Below are 14,052 nucleotides of genomic sequence, written 5' to 3'. Positions count from 1 at the left end.
TACATTTTGTAGGGTCGAGAGACAAATCTAGAAGCCTCAAATTTCTTACAATGATCTTAAGAACGCCTTACGGACGGAGATTCGAGTGGCTTTCGTAAGAACGACTCCTAGCGTTTGTAAGGCGTTCGTAAGGTGCTCGTAAGGGGTAATTACACATGTTATTCTATTTATGCAGCGCTTTTTTTGCAACCAGACAAAATATTTTTAAAATCGTAAAATCTTCTTACGAATGACTTGAGAATGCCGTCAGTTACACGTACGACCATCTTGCGAGAACAAAAACTTGTAAGATGTCCATAAGTCTGACGTAAGAATAACTCAAGGCATTCTTACGAAAAAAAAAGTAAACGGCGTTCATACGAAGTCCGTTAGAGGACGTAAGAAACTATGCCCCATCTACGAATCTCTACGAAATCTGGAATTTCTACGAACAGGGAGATTCGTATGAACGCATTGTTCGTACGAATCTTTGTGACCGTAGCTTAAGGAAAGCCATTTGTGCCACATTTTTTGTCATGCCTTGCGTTTTATTCACCCAAATCTCATTCGTTTTGCACGTAATGCTCGTAAACCCTTTCTCAAGCCCCCTTTACAAATTTAAAAAATACTACCGTGCCAGTATTGCTGCTTCTGGAAACAAATCACTAATATATTCCAATCGTTTTAAATCTATGATTAAAAAAAACAAAAAAACTTTTATTATTCTTTAGCAAAGCACGTCAAGGATTTTGGTAAAATGTTTTTCATATCTCCTCTCCAGATATTTCGAACCATTATGATATCGCATTCCGTAGAGGAAAATCAGATAGGATGTCAATAATCCATCAATATTTACACTGCGTAGTCAGCTCTCCCTGCGGCCTCTGCAAATCATTAAATAACTCAGCATTGTCGGGTACCCACTTAATACACCTGGGGCAAAGCGGACAATGTGAGCAGAGACCTTGTCTAATGATGTAAGCATCGAGTAAGGCTCGAATCCAGGACATTTCGTATAAGAGTCAAGAGCTTTTATTATTATAACCATAATACCTGTACCAAAAGTGCTCCCTGAGTTGTATTATGAATCCCCGAGTTATATGAAAATAAATCATAAATGTGTTGTTGTTTCTCCATGGATCGACTATAAATGCCAGATAATTGTTGTTTTATGTGCAATGGGTGCGACTACGAATAGAGAAGGGATGGAATAAACCAAAGTTTTTTTCTTCTTTTTTTTCCCCATAAATTCGTCATAATGTATCTGAAATTTGTAGGTACTTCCGATATATTCATTTGATGTGACGCATATTCAGTCCAACTACTTTTGGACTAAAAAGATAATGACACAAAATCAATATGACTCATCTCTCAAAAACTGAAATGATTGGCTTGTTGTGATAGATCTCATATGAGAGGCTAGATATTTTGGACTGGGCAAATTTGAGAGTTGGTTGGGTTCTGACGACGATGAAGAAAATGTTACCTTCCTCCTTCCTTTTATTTTATTTTGAAAGAATATCAGAGCCAATTGGTCCCCGATAAGGATTGCTCTTAGAGTGCCCTCATATTAAAACATGACTAGAAATAGCGAAAGATGTTGGACCTATCTTTGATGCCACATGCGTATCAAGTCCCATCCACTCATTTATGGGTGTAGTGTATGTGACTTTAAGCAAAATGTTGGGTGATGATGATGTTGATGATGATGGTGATGATGATGTTGGTGATGATTTTGGTGATGGTGGTGGTGGTGGTGATGATGATCATGATGATATAAATATTATACAAATATACACTGTCTTGAGAGGTTCTGGAGTCACCGAGGCCCATAGTTTTAACCAGCACCCCGAAAATAAGGCAAGGTATACTTGTTTTATATCCTGCAGCAAAAAAACAACAAAAATATATATTAACAAAAAATTACAATTTTTATAAAAAAAGAATGAAAAATTGATTTTTGTTTATAAAATTAAAAAAATTAAAAAAAAAATTTCAACTCCCAAGTAGTACTTTTTCAGAGCAACTTTAAAATAGTTGAAATATTTCTGGTCACGTGACAAGCTCTCAGCCAATCAAACACCAATACAATTTTGATGCAGGATATAATATTAAATATGATGATGATAACCATTTTAATAGTGGGGGGGGGGGGGGTTATTGGTTCAAATTGTCGAACAAGTTATTCAATAATGTTGCTCTCCAACAACCATAACAATTTAAAAATCGATTTTGTATCCACCGTAAGGCTCGAAGAAAAAGATTGTCGATAGAACTTCTGAAGGTATATATGTATGTATGTGTGCGGGTTTGTGTTCGTGTGTGTGTGCGGAGGAGGATGAGCAATTGTCGGCGGAGCAAATGTCGCGGAGCAAATGTCGCTTTTTGCGGAGCATTTGTCACCGGAGTAATCGTCGCCGGAGCATGTGTCGGGTTACTAGTCTTATATACGACCAGTTAAAGTAGAACAAAATAATAATCTTGAAAAAATACAACGTAGAATATGGAATATTATTATAGGTTCTAAATACATTACCTATTCCAATGCATGTCATGTATGCAATTTACCAACTCTTGAGGAGAGGAGACTAGCACTATGTAGAAAATTCGGTTACCCCAGGAAAAAAAACCCACTAACATTCCTTTTCGCCGTATTCCCACTTATCAGCAATTTCAGTTCAAAACGAAAAGGTTTAAAAATAGCCCATTGTCATTGTTATTTGATATACTCAACAGAAGTTGAAAAACTTCCTTTTATTTTGTTTCATTTCTTTCAGAACCGCAAAACTCCTTCATAAGTGTCTATACTTCTTTGCCTACATGTGCCACCTTCATCGCATTGCCTAAATCTTCATTAGGGACTTTTAGATTTGCACGCCGACATAGTGGACTGCTACGTGTGACATCATTTTAAGGCAATGTGACGTCCTTTTAAGGCACTGCCGGCACTGCCTTAAAAGGACGTCACATTGCCTTAAAATAATGTCACATGTAGCAGTCCACTATGTCGGCGTGCAAATCTAAAAGTCCCTATTATATCGGACATGACACCACAAACATGCATATTCATTACCTCGTTCTAGATGCGCTCTGAATGAGGCTACCGATGTCCACGGGTACGAGAACTTGAAATCGTTCTTTGTACGTCTCCACCGAAAGATGGCGCAATTAAAAATACAATACAGCAATGGTAGTGATGTTGGTAAAATACTGTAACAAATCAGTGTTTTAGTATTGGACGAAGGTTAAGCATTTTCTGTTGTACGAGCATGCGCTATAGCAATATGGTGCATCTTTGATTTAGCAATTACCAAACTGAAGGAAAATGAGCATAAATTACATATAACAATCATGTTGGTGCAATTATCATGTTTCTTTTGGAGATATTATTTGTATAGTAGTTATCTAATCAGGAATAAGGGGTTATACTGAAGATTATATGTGAAGATTTTATGGGATTAGTAGAAATGTTGTGTTGAAGTGTTGTTTTACTAACGAGGACATAATTGTTCTTTTATACGGTTATGTATAGGGAAATTTTTAGGATGGTCAGGATTGTGTGATTAGGACTTTCCACTGCACTGTATCCGATACAGGCCAGCCTCACCGAGGCTGGCCTACTTATAGTTGGCGCTGGCCTTAGTCTTTACTTAAAGTCTTACTTTTAGTCCACACCTGTACTTGTTGAACGAGTTAATCCTGAATGTTGGTTGGTTCGCATTAAAAGAATTCAGCATGCAACTCATGATTGGTCTGATTTCTTAAAACAGTGAAACCGTAGTTAGACATTGAGATCGAGAATCAGTGACAGGAGTTGACAAAGCATAGTGATTGATTGATTGATTGCTCGAAGGATGTTCAATTGACTGTTGCTGTGCACAACGATTGGGGTGACCGATTGCAGTCGAAGGATGCATGATTGTTAATACGCCCTGTGACGTGAGCAGTGAAAGAACTCCAGCCATCAAGCTACGGGCATATACTTTGTCCAAACGGACGGAGAGCGCCTGGCCGACACGGGGCATCCTGACAAATATTCCGTGTCAAGCCAAGGTGGCGAATACGTGCCCGCCACACATGGTGTCAGAAGTGGGATTGCTGATGGCGTGGAGTGGTCGAGCTGACGGAGTTGGGGGACGACGACAGTAGCACTGACGGAGCTGGGGGACGACAGACAGTAGGTCTGACGGCGTCACAAGCTGGTAGAGCTGACGGAGCTGGGGGACGACAGGCAGTAAGACTGACGGCGGCACAGCTGGTTGAGCTGGGGGACGACGGGCAGTAGGTCTGACGGCGTCACAAGCTGGTAGAGCTGACGGAGCTGGGGGACGACGAAGGGCAGTAGGTCGGACGGCGTCACAGCTGTGGTCGAGCTGAAGGAGCTTGGGGACGACGGGCAGTAAGACTGACGGCGTCACAGCTGGTCGAGCTGAAGGAGCTTGGGGGCAACGGGCAGTAAGACTGACTGCGTCACAGCTGGTCGAGCTGACGGAGCTTGGAACGACGGGAGGTAGCATTGACGGTGTTGCAGCTGGTCGAGCTGACGGAATTGCGGAACGACAATGGAGTCGTATAATGAACCAAACATGCTGCCAGACTGGTTTGACGGGGAAATTCCCATACTGGACTACTTGGAGCATTTCGAAGCATGCGCAATCATCAACAATTGGACGGAGAGGAAGGCAACGCATTATCTAGCAGCCAGTCTACGTGGGCCAGCGTTGAGGCTCCTGGGGAAGAATGGTGAGGCAGAACTGACGTACAGTGCATTGACCAGCAGGCTCAAACATCACTTCGGACCTTCAGGAAAAGCTGATGTATTCTTGGCAGAACTACGTTCCCGACGAAGGAAGCCAAACGAGACCCTTCGGGAATTGGGCCAAAGTATCAGATACATGGCAGCAATGGCGTACCAGGAGTTTGGTGCCGATGGACAGGATGAGCTGGCTCGGGGTCACTTTCTTGACGCAATAATGAATCCGGCCATCCGAGAAGGTTTGTTTCGGGCTCAGCCACATACCCTGGATGAGGCTATTGGAGCAGCTCTGAACACGGAGGCTCTTCTTCAGATGGAAGCAGAGAGGGGAGAGTTGTGGTACTCTCACCGTCACAGCCACAGCCGGGTACTGACAGGTAGCGATCGACCTCAGCACCCTGATAGCCCTTATACACCCGAAATGGTGAAGAAGATGGAGAAGGCGCTAACTGATCTTACAGCCAGATTGGAAGCACTGACCCGCCAAGTAGCAAGTACGTCGCAGTTTGGCAATACAGGGCCACACTCCCGGGGAAGACGTCAGGACGGGCCTTGTGATGATTGTGGCCAACAAGGACACTTTTCTTGGAATTGTCCTCATCCAAAGATGCTGTACGCACATGACCGTCCAGAAATGAAGGAAGCAGAGACCAGACGTTGTCACCAGTGCAATGAAGCTGGGCATTTCTTTCAGAACTGTCCTCATAATCCAGCTGGAGGCGATGGGGTGGCGACTAAGCACCCTGAACAAGACGTTGGTGGTTCAGTTACCATTCCACCAGATGAGGATTCGACGAATGTTGATGCACTTGGGGGGACGGTAGATGACATTCTACCAGACGAGGAGACGGCTGGGGATCCACCAGATACCCTTCTACTAGTGGACGAGGCAACCAAAGACCCGTCAGAGGCTGTCCCAATAGATGAAGAAGTAGCTGGAGACCCACCGGACAACAGCCTAGCAGCTGACGACACAGATACAGGGTTGTCAAACAATGTCTAGTCAGACAAAGAGCCTGTTGATTGCTTCCCGAATGTCGATCCTCTAGCCGGTGATGCGTTACCTAAAGATCCACCAAGTACTGGCCTAGCAGTTGGCGAGGTGATCAACGAGGTGTCAGTCGGCGGCCCAGTGAAGCATGAGGTAGCCCAAGACCCATGATTTGAACTCTAGAACAGTTGAACACTTTTGGAAAGAGCCATTTTGAACTGTCAGAAAACACTTGGATTTAGTTTTGATTTGTTTTGATAACATGTTATGATTTGTTGTTGTTGCATAAGTTATAGATAAGTTAGCTTGGGGACCAAGCTTGGGAGGGAAGGGAATCGTGTAACAAATCAGTGTTTTAGTATTGGACGAAGGTTAAGCATTTTCTGTTGTACGAGCATGCGCTATAGCAATATGGTGCATCGTTGATTTAGCAATTACCAAACTGAAGGAAAATGAGCATAAATTACATATAACAATCATGTTGGTGCAATTATCATGTTTCTTTTGGAGATATTATTTGTATAGTAGTTATCTAATCAGGAATAAGGGGTTATACTGAAGATTATATGTGAAGATTTTATGGGATTAGTAGAAATGTTGTGTTGAAGTGTTGTTTTACTAACGAGGACATAATTGTTCTTTTATACGGTTATGTATAGGGAAATTTTTAGGATGGTCAGGATTGTGTGATTAGGACTTTCCATTGCACTGTATCCGATACAGGCCAGCCTCACCGAGGCTGGCCTACTTATAGTTGGCGCTGGCCTTAGTCTTTACTTGAAGTCTTACTTTTAGTCCACACCTGTACTTGTTGAACGAGTTAATCCTGAATGTTGGTTGGTTCGCATTAAAAGAATTCAGCATGCAACTCATGATTGGTCTGATTTCTTAAAACAGTGAAACCGTAGTTAGACATTGAGATCGAGAATCAGTGACAGGAGTTGACAAAGCATGGTGATTGATTGATTGATTGCTCGAAGGATGTTCAATTGACTGTTGCTGTGCACAACGATTGGGGTGACCGATTGCAGTCGAAGGATGCATGATTGTTAATACGCCCTGTGACGTGAGCAGTGAAAGAACTCCAGCCATCAAGCTGCGGGCATATACTTTGTCCAAACGGACGGAGAGCGCCTGGCCGACACGGGGCATCCTGACAAATATTCCGTGTCAAGCCAAGGTGGCGAATACGTGCCCGCCACAATACCCTGCTTTTACACTGAGTCTCAAGTTTAGCATAATTTTTGAAATACCGCAAAAGTTACACCGCGCCACGCTGAGACCACCCCTGAATGTTTATCTCACATTGCATCACATGACTGTAAGAAGTAATTGAAATGGTCTACGGGGTATTATATACATAGACTTTTATGAGCACAGGCCAATTGGTCCGTTAATTTGCTCCGTTGGAAATATCTATTAAAGAAACTACGGGGTCTGTGTAATATAGGCCTCTTTTGTGTTTACCATTTTATTGCTATACCCACTTCCTCACATTATTGGGTTGTTTTACTCGGGAATTAAGTAGATCTGATTTTCGAACTTTACATTCTTCATTTTTCTATTTATTCAATCACAGATTACCAGCTGCATTTATTTAGCGGTATGGTCCTGGAACTTGGTTCTGGCTGTCAACGCATTCACCAATCCAGATGTTACAGGTAATTCACGCAGTTCACTGTCTCACTCGTATCAATACGAAGGGGAATGGGGCATTTACTACGAAGGAAAAGGGGCACTTATCAATGTAAAAGGGGCACCTATCAAATGTTAATAGGGCCACTTATAGGAAGTGAAAAGGGGCACTTATGAGGAATGAGAGGGGGCACTTTTAGGGTACTTGAAACAGTGTGTTAGGTATTGTGCGATGGAGAGAGGGAGAGAAAGTGAAAAGAAACTTTTGAGATGCCACCGAGTTGGTCATGAAACCGATAGACCACGAGATTGATATTTCGGTGGCGTAGACCTTTTGACTACTCTTCTAAGGATGTACTAGACCGTCGATATCGGTCTCGTGAGCTGTCAGTCTTCAGGGATGTCGGTTTACAGGAATGTTTCCTGTTATAGATACTTTATACAATAAATACATCTAATTCACTTTAATTCAAATTTAACCCTTCCGAGACAAGTATTCCAACTTCACGGTTTCATAGTAAGTTTTAGTTAAAGGGAGTCACTCGTCAGTTTCCAAGTTCCGAAGGCCATAATTCGCTGACACGAGACTTGGTGAAAATACCGTTAATGGGAGTACAAATCTGCACGCAGCGAACCCGTAGGCCAATCAAGAATTACCTCCTAATCTCTCGGAGAGCTCGAGAAAAAATATAAATTTAGCCCTTAACTAATTGCTCTCTCGAAAGGGTCAAAGATGGACCTTCCTCATGCTAACGATTATCGTATTTCTTCTTACTTATTTTCTTTTGTGATCATTCTTTAAAGGACCGGCTGTTGATGGGGTCTATGCAGCATACGGTATTGATATTATCGTCGCCGCTTTTCTTCTCATCGCATCCATTATTCTCTTAGTGGGCGTGCCCCTGGTAGGTCCGAGAGACGAGTTACAGGGACAATGAGAGAGCTAGAGAGAGAAAGAGAGAGAAAGAGAGAGAGAAATAGACAGAAGGGGGGGGGGGAGAAAGAGAGAAAGACAGATGGAGAGAGAGAGAGAGAGAGAGAGCAAAGGGGGAAGGATGGGAGGGAGAGTGTTAAAGCATGGACCTAACATCCATGGTTAGAGTGACGGACATTGTTGAGGAGACAGAGAGAAAGAGAGAGAGAGGTAATTGATGAACGAGTAAGAAGGAACTTTCGTGACACTAGTGTCCTTTGTCAAGCAACAATATACATATGCCACTCTCCACCCAGGTGAAGGTAATAGGATACAACTGGGGTTGCTGCACAGGGCCCTCGGGAATAACAGTACTAATACAGTATAAATACGACCATGAAATATAATGTGGCCATTGAAACAAGTTTATCAATAATGTGATAATAGAAACACGAAAATGACACCAATCAAATGAATATGCCGCTAGAGAAATTTAGTTAAATCAACGAATTATTTTGGAATAACGTTGATTTCGTGAACTGCTGGAGTAACGAGATTCCCGAATATCCTCATATTCGCATATCGAGGTTATAATCGAACACATGTATAGCCTTTTTTAAATTCATGTACATTCGGCATCGAGGTACCCGCATACAATACTTAATATCTGTTCTAATGTGTTGATTACAAAATATTAATATTATTTAATTTCAATGGTAAAACTCTTTGTTCTCGCTCGCTACGCGAACTCGCAAAATTAAGTAACAAATATGCCCCTACGTATGTTCATGGAACTGTGCCAGAATGATGCCAAATGAATATTCACTGATGAATTTAGGATTTGGGTGACGCGAAACTCGTTATTTCACAAAAGGGTGCCGTGACTAACAGAAGGTTGAAAAACGATGGCCTCATACGTCATTCATATATCTCCTGCCTTTAAATGCAATTGACAATCGGGTTGTTTTTCTTAAACAGTCTCCAGTCAATTGCATTTGTAATTAGTTAAAAAATCTGAAAAGTACTTCGTTGATGTTATCAATTCCTCAGATAATTATTTGATATTTATGGTTTGTGGATGTCTTTTTCTATCTATTCATTTTGCAGCACAACAAGGCGATGCTGATTCCTTACATGGTGGGGATCGTGGCTCTTGTGGTTTTACAAGCCATTGGATGGATTATCATCTTCATCCTCCTCGTAAGTGATCTTGTCCGATGGCGTATCCAATGGTAGGGGGCGTACCTAAATGCGTCAACAGGTTGGGGTCAGAGGGAACACTCCAACTGTTTTGGGATCCTATTCTTTGCTGAAAAGCACTTTTCACTGTTTCACTCTGTTTTTATGTGTTTGCTCACAGGCACAGGAAATGTTCCATCTCTATATTCAATTAGTTTACCCCCCCCCCCACCACAAGGATATTTTTTTGTCCGATTTGTTTTCAATGAATTATACAGCTTTATTATTTTTTACTTGAGTTCTACTCTACAATGCTTTACAATGCTTATTTTTAACACACAACTCTGAAAAGCCCATACCGTAGAAGGAGGGGGGGGGGGGGGGGCGGCCCCTATCCACACACGCTCTCTCAAATTGTTCCCCACTTATAAGAATCTGAAGACGCCATTGGCTGCAGCCTGCATGGTCAAGAATTTTAAAGCTCCTAAAATTCGATCCATGAATTTTGTTGCGAAGACTTTGAATATGAAAAGGATAACTCAAAAGCTTTACAACAAAGAAGTTCTATTACAAAGAAGGTTGTAAGCTTTGAATAAAAAAAAAGGAGATATATAAAGTATTCGTTTACAAGTTAATTCCATGAACGATAATATTCGTTGAATGTGATAACCTCTATATTAATTATGGAGGCCTATATCAAAGAGAGTATCAATATATTAAAAATATATTATGATTCTTTCTTTCAGATTTTTTAAGACACAACAAATTGATGGTCTCCTTTTACTAAAATCTGTCGCAAAAAAAATAAATTTATAAATTTCTGTTTACCAAAATGATATGACTGTAATTTGCATATGCTTTAATTCTATTTAAGGGAGCCGCATCTATCGTGCTGATCGTGAACCTTGTCGTCTGGCTCCTATTTACTGCCCTCAACGTAAGTATTTTAACAGATCGCTTGCTTTCTTTGCCTCTCTGCATGGTTGCTCCTTTGCTTCACGTGCAATTATGCATACAACAATAGGCGGAAGGATTGCTTTGTGCAACATAATGGGTTGCAGTGTTACCAACTTCCAGACTTGATTAACTCCAACGCAATCCTTTAATAGATTAACCGGGTATGGATTAATCTTACCTGGAAACAATCAATCTTGAATTCTTTGGTATATCTGTCCCATGATAATTACTATGTGGAACATGTGGATAATGTGTACACATATAAAGGTTAAATGCTGTAGTCTGTGCTTGTTATGTCACTTCTCCGTTAAAGAAACTATCAATCGGTTGTTATAGAATATTGATTGCAAGAAATAGGGACATTATATTTGAACCATAAGGACTACACATTAACAAAAAAGATAAAAACCTTGCTGAAAATAAAACACAGCGAGGATAGATTTACAACGACACGGATAGTATTAGACTTGTCGCCTCAGAATGTGGTCCAAAGTTGTTTACTATTTCAGGTCATATTTAGAAATATTGGAGCATTTCAAATGCAAATCTTTTCAGGTGGCATTGCTAGTATGATACTCTTTCTCATGGGAAGAATAGGAACGAGGAAGCTAATTAAATACTATTTCCACCTCCAGCACTTTTAATACTTCTCGATCAGTGTCCAGAATGAAATGTTGAGACTTAACCTAATTGATATGTATGAAAATATTAAATTGAAATGTTTTTTAACGACATAACTGATAAGTCATCTGGAGAAATTTGTATGAAGAAACGAGTAATATTTGTACATTGTATATACTAACCATTTATCATTAAGCTGTAAAACCTCCTATTGCAGTATTCAATATTTGAACAGAACATCGCCATCAAACCTCAGAAACGACAGTAAATACTTTTAGTAGTGATATTCTATATCTGAGTACTGTGTAAGATATATATTTTTATTAGCAAAGTGCACGATTTGATCAATACGGGCTCTAAAGCACTAGTACTTCTACACAAATAATAAATGAAAGATAACGCTGAAAGTAGCGTTTTTTTAATTAAAAATTAAATCAAAACTAAAGGTACATGTGTTTCCACTTAACAGTATTTAAATAAAGCAAATGTATTAAAGAGTTTTAATAATTTTTGGCGTGTATAAAGTATCGAACAAAGTTATATTAACTGGATCATTTTTTTCCAGACAATTCTTATGTTGCTTCATTTGATCTCTCTTTTTCAGATCACGTGTCTTCTCTGCGTCATCTCGCAATACCAAGAACTTAGCGAAGGTCGAGGAAGGGCCATGATGACATAAACATAGCAACATAAAACTTTCAACAAGTTCAGAAGTTCAAAGGCATCCCTTCGAACGCGTGTGACATTCAATTCACGCGTTTCAATGCGTTCTCGGCGATCTTTTATTTATGACAGTTTCATGAAAAAAACCTGGCCTATCGAGAGGCTGATGGCACCAACATACTAAACAAAAGATTTACATCATATCAGTTCACTACATGATCACAACACAAGACATGCTGTAAGGGATGCATTGTGTGTACCCAAATTTAGGACGGACACTTATAAAAAATAGTCCTCTAATTTCTGGAATTAAACTATGGAACCATCTTGAAAGTTCTGTCAAAATGTCACCTACTTTGACCAGTTATAAAAATGCTCTAAAAGCCCTGTTATCTGTATATGACGTGTAAGCGAACTTTTAGGGGGGGGGGGGGGGGGGGTGGGGGTTCGTATGAATGCAAATTACATACCTTCCATGTTGTTAGGTTGGACAAGCCATAATGTTTGTCCTAGCTAGCAACACTTACTGTATGCAACTCGCATTCTCAGAGTTGAAATATATTTAATTGTAACAGGTGAGTGAAATAAATTGTTAATATGGACTTAGCAAAGATTTTATGCAACAAATTTGATTACATTATGAAAATGGTCTATTTGTGATGCATTATGGGCGTTGTGGGCAGCTGATGGCAGTATACGTAAATCTTAAGAAGTGTCTATGGAATACCCTTCCTTTAAAGTGACCCGGTAACATTGTAGAACGTTGATGAAAAAACTGTGTAGTTTTTGTATGAAATGTTACTTATCATATTTACTTCTACTGTACTAACCCTCTAACATGCAAACAAAAATCCTGGAAAAAATTCCCAAACCACAAAGATATTAATGCTTTTCCTTGAAGGCGTCATTGTGCAACACCCTCTCACAGTAAAATCTCCCAACCATTTTTGAATTTTCCCAACCATTTCTCCATGAAAATAAAACATAAGACAGGCTTTTAAAATCTTTCAACACTTAAATGTGTGGAATGGCAAATAAAGCCTATTCATCTGTTTGTGACGATTTTCATTCACCTAAAATCTAATCAAATTTTAATAATAAAGTTGGGAAAATTAAGGAATCCATAAGATCAGTTTTTCCCAATTTGTATCAATAATAATGGTCTGTTTTCACTCAAACTTTCAGATTATCTTTAATTGTACATTTAGCAGTGAAGCATCATTTTCTCTCATCTTAACAATGTTGCCAATCCCCTGTAAACTGTAACACCTCTTTGAATCAAACTGCACTTTGTTTTGGTTCCCTTTTACAAACATTTCTAATTTGTATATCTGAAAAAAATGCTTTCAAAGCAAAATATATATTGGTCACAAAATCATTTATTGATCTTGACCGGCGACCAGTTTTGAGTATCGCGATATTTTCATATGCAGTAGTAATAAAACAATAATCAGTCGTACAGGTAAATTCATAGCAGTATAGGTTGCTACTTCAAAAGCTGTATACGCATGCATTAGATATACTTTCTATTTCTCTTTCAAAATTTTATTTTTTAAATATACTTTTAATATGTATATGTATCATTCTTAAGCTTATGTTGACGTTGTAGCACAGTAATGACAGCATAGATAACTATTGGAATACTAGATAATGAGGCTGGTATCAAACTGCTGTACAAATTATGTTTTTCTGCAACATGCATTTTACTTTCATGATCGGAGCCAATATTCATTAAACTTTCCTAGACCGCGTTCTTAACTAAATATGTTGATTTACTACGAAAATAAGACTTCTTGCAAATATTACTTATTCAGTTTCTATGTATCCAGAAAATGTCTGAAGCTTAATGTGCATGTTGAAATTGCAACAAAACAGTAGAGTAAAAATTTTACAGTAATCAGCTTTAAATGGAAAGCAGGTGTAATTTGTTCACTTAGTGTAGAAGTAGTCCGCAGGTACAGAATCTAATTCGACTCTTGATCACACATCCTAAAGTCTTCAGCAGAGCCTATCTCGTTTGGTCTCTGACTGTTTCCGTAGCAGATTAAGTACATCAGCGTAGTCTCAAAGTGTAGACACTGTTACGCAAATCGAAGGACAAGACTTAGCGCCTGCACACTGGTTTTGAAGTATCTTCCATTTATGCTTGTAATGTAAATACATGTACACAGTTGAATAATGAATGCAATAGTTGATGTTCATAAAGGCCCATATTCATAAAAAAACATATGATGTAAACTAACAGTACATTACTATTTCTACAGTGTAGTATTCAATACTCTATAGAAAATACCTGATAATAAGTCCCCATATTGGCATAAGATGACGCTATAAATGATAAAGACTAGAATATATATG

General features: G+C 39.6%; 1 long non-coding RNA gene across 1 annotated transcript; it reads left to right on the top strand.

Annotated features, from left to right (window-relative positions):
* The first annotated feature begins 9,389 nt into the window (after positions 1-9,389).
* LOC105437047 lies at positions 9,390-11,728 on the top strand. The gene is made up of 3 exons (XR_004063447.1): positions 9,390-9,474; positions 10,328-10,390; positions 11,636-11,728. It is a non-coding gene; the product is annotated as an uncharacterized LOC105437047 (long non-coding RNA).
* Positions 11,729-14,052: the final 2,324 nt, after the last annotated feature.

Source organism: Strongylocentrotus purpuratus, unplaced genomic scaffold, assembly GCF_000002235.5.
Source record: "Strongylocentrotus purpuratus isolate Spur 01 unplaced genomic scaffold, Spur_5.0 spur5_scaffold_11, whole genome shotgun sequence".
Lineage (NCBI taxonomy): Eukaryota > Metazoa > Echinodermata > Echinoidea > Camarodonta > Strongylocentrotidae > Strongylocentrotus > Strongylocentrotus purpuratus.
Note: the sequence above shows the minus strand (reverse complement) of the source record. Positions and strands in the feature narration are given on the sequence as shown.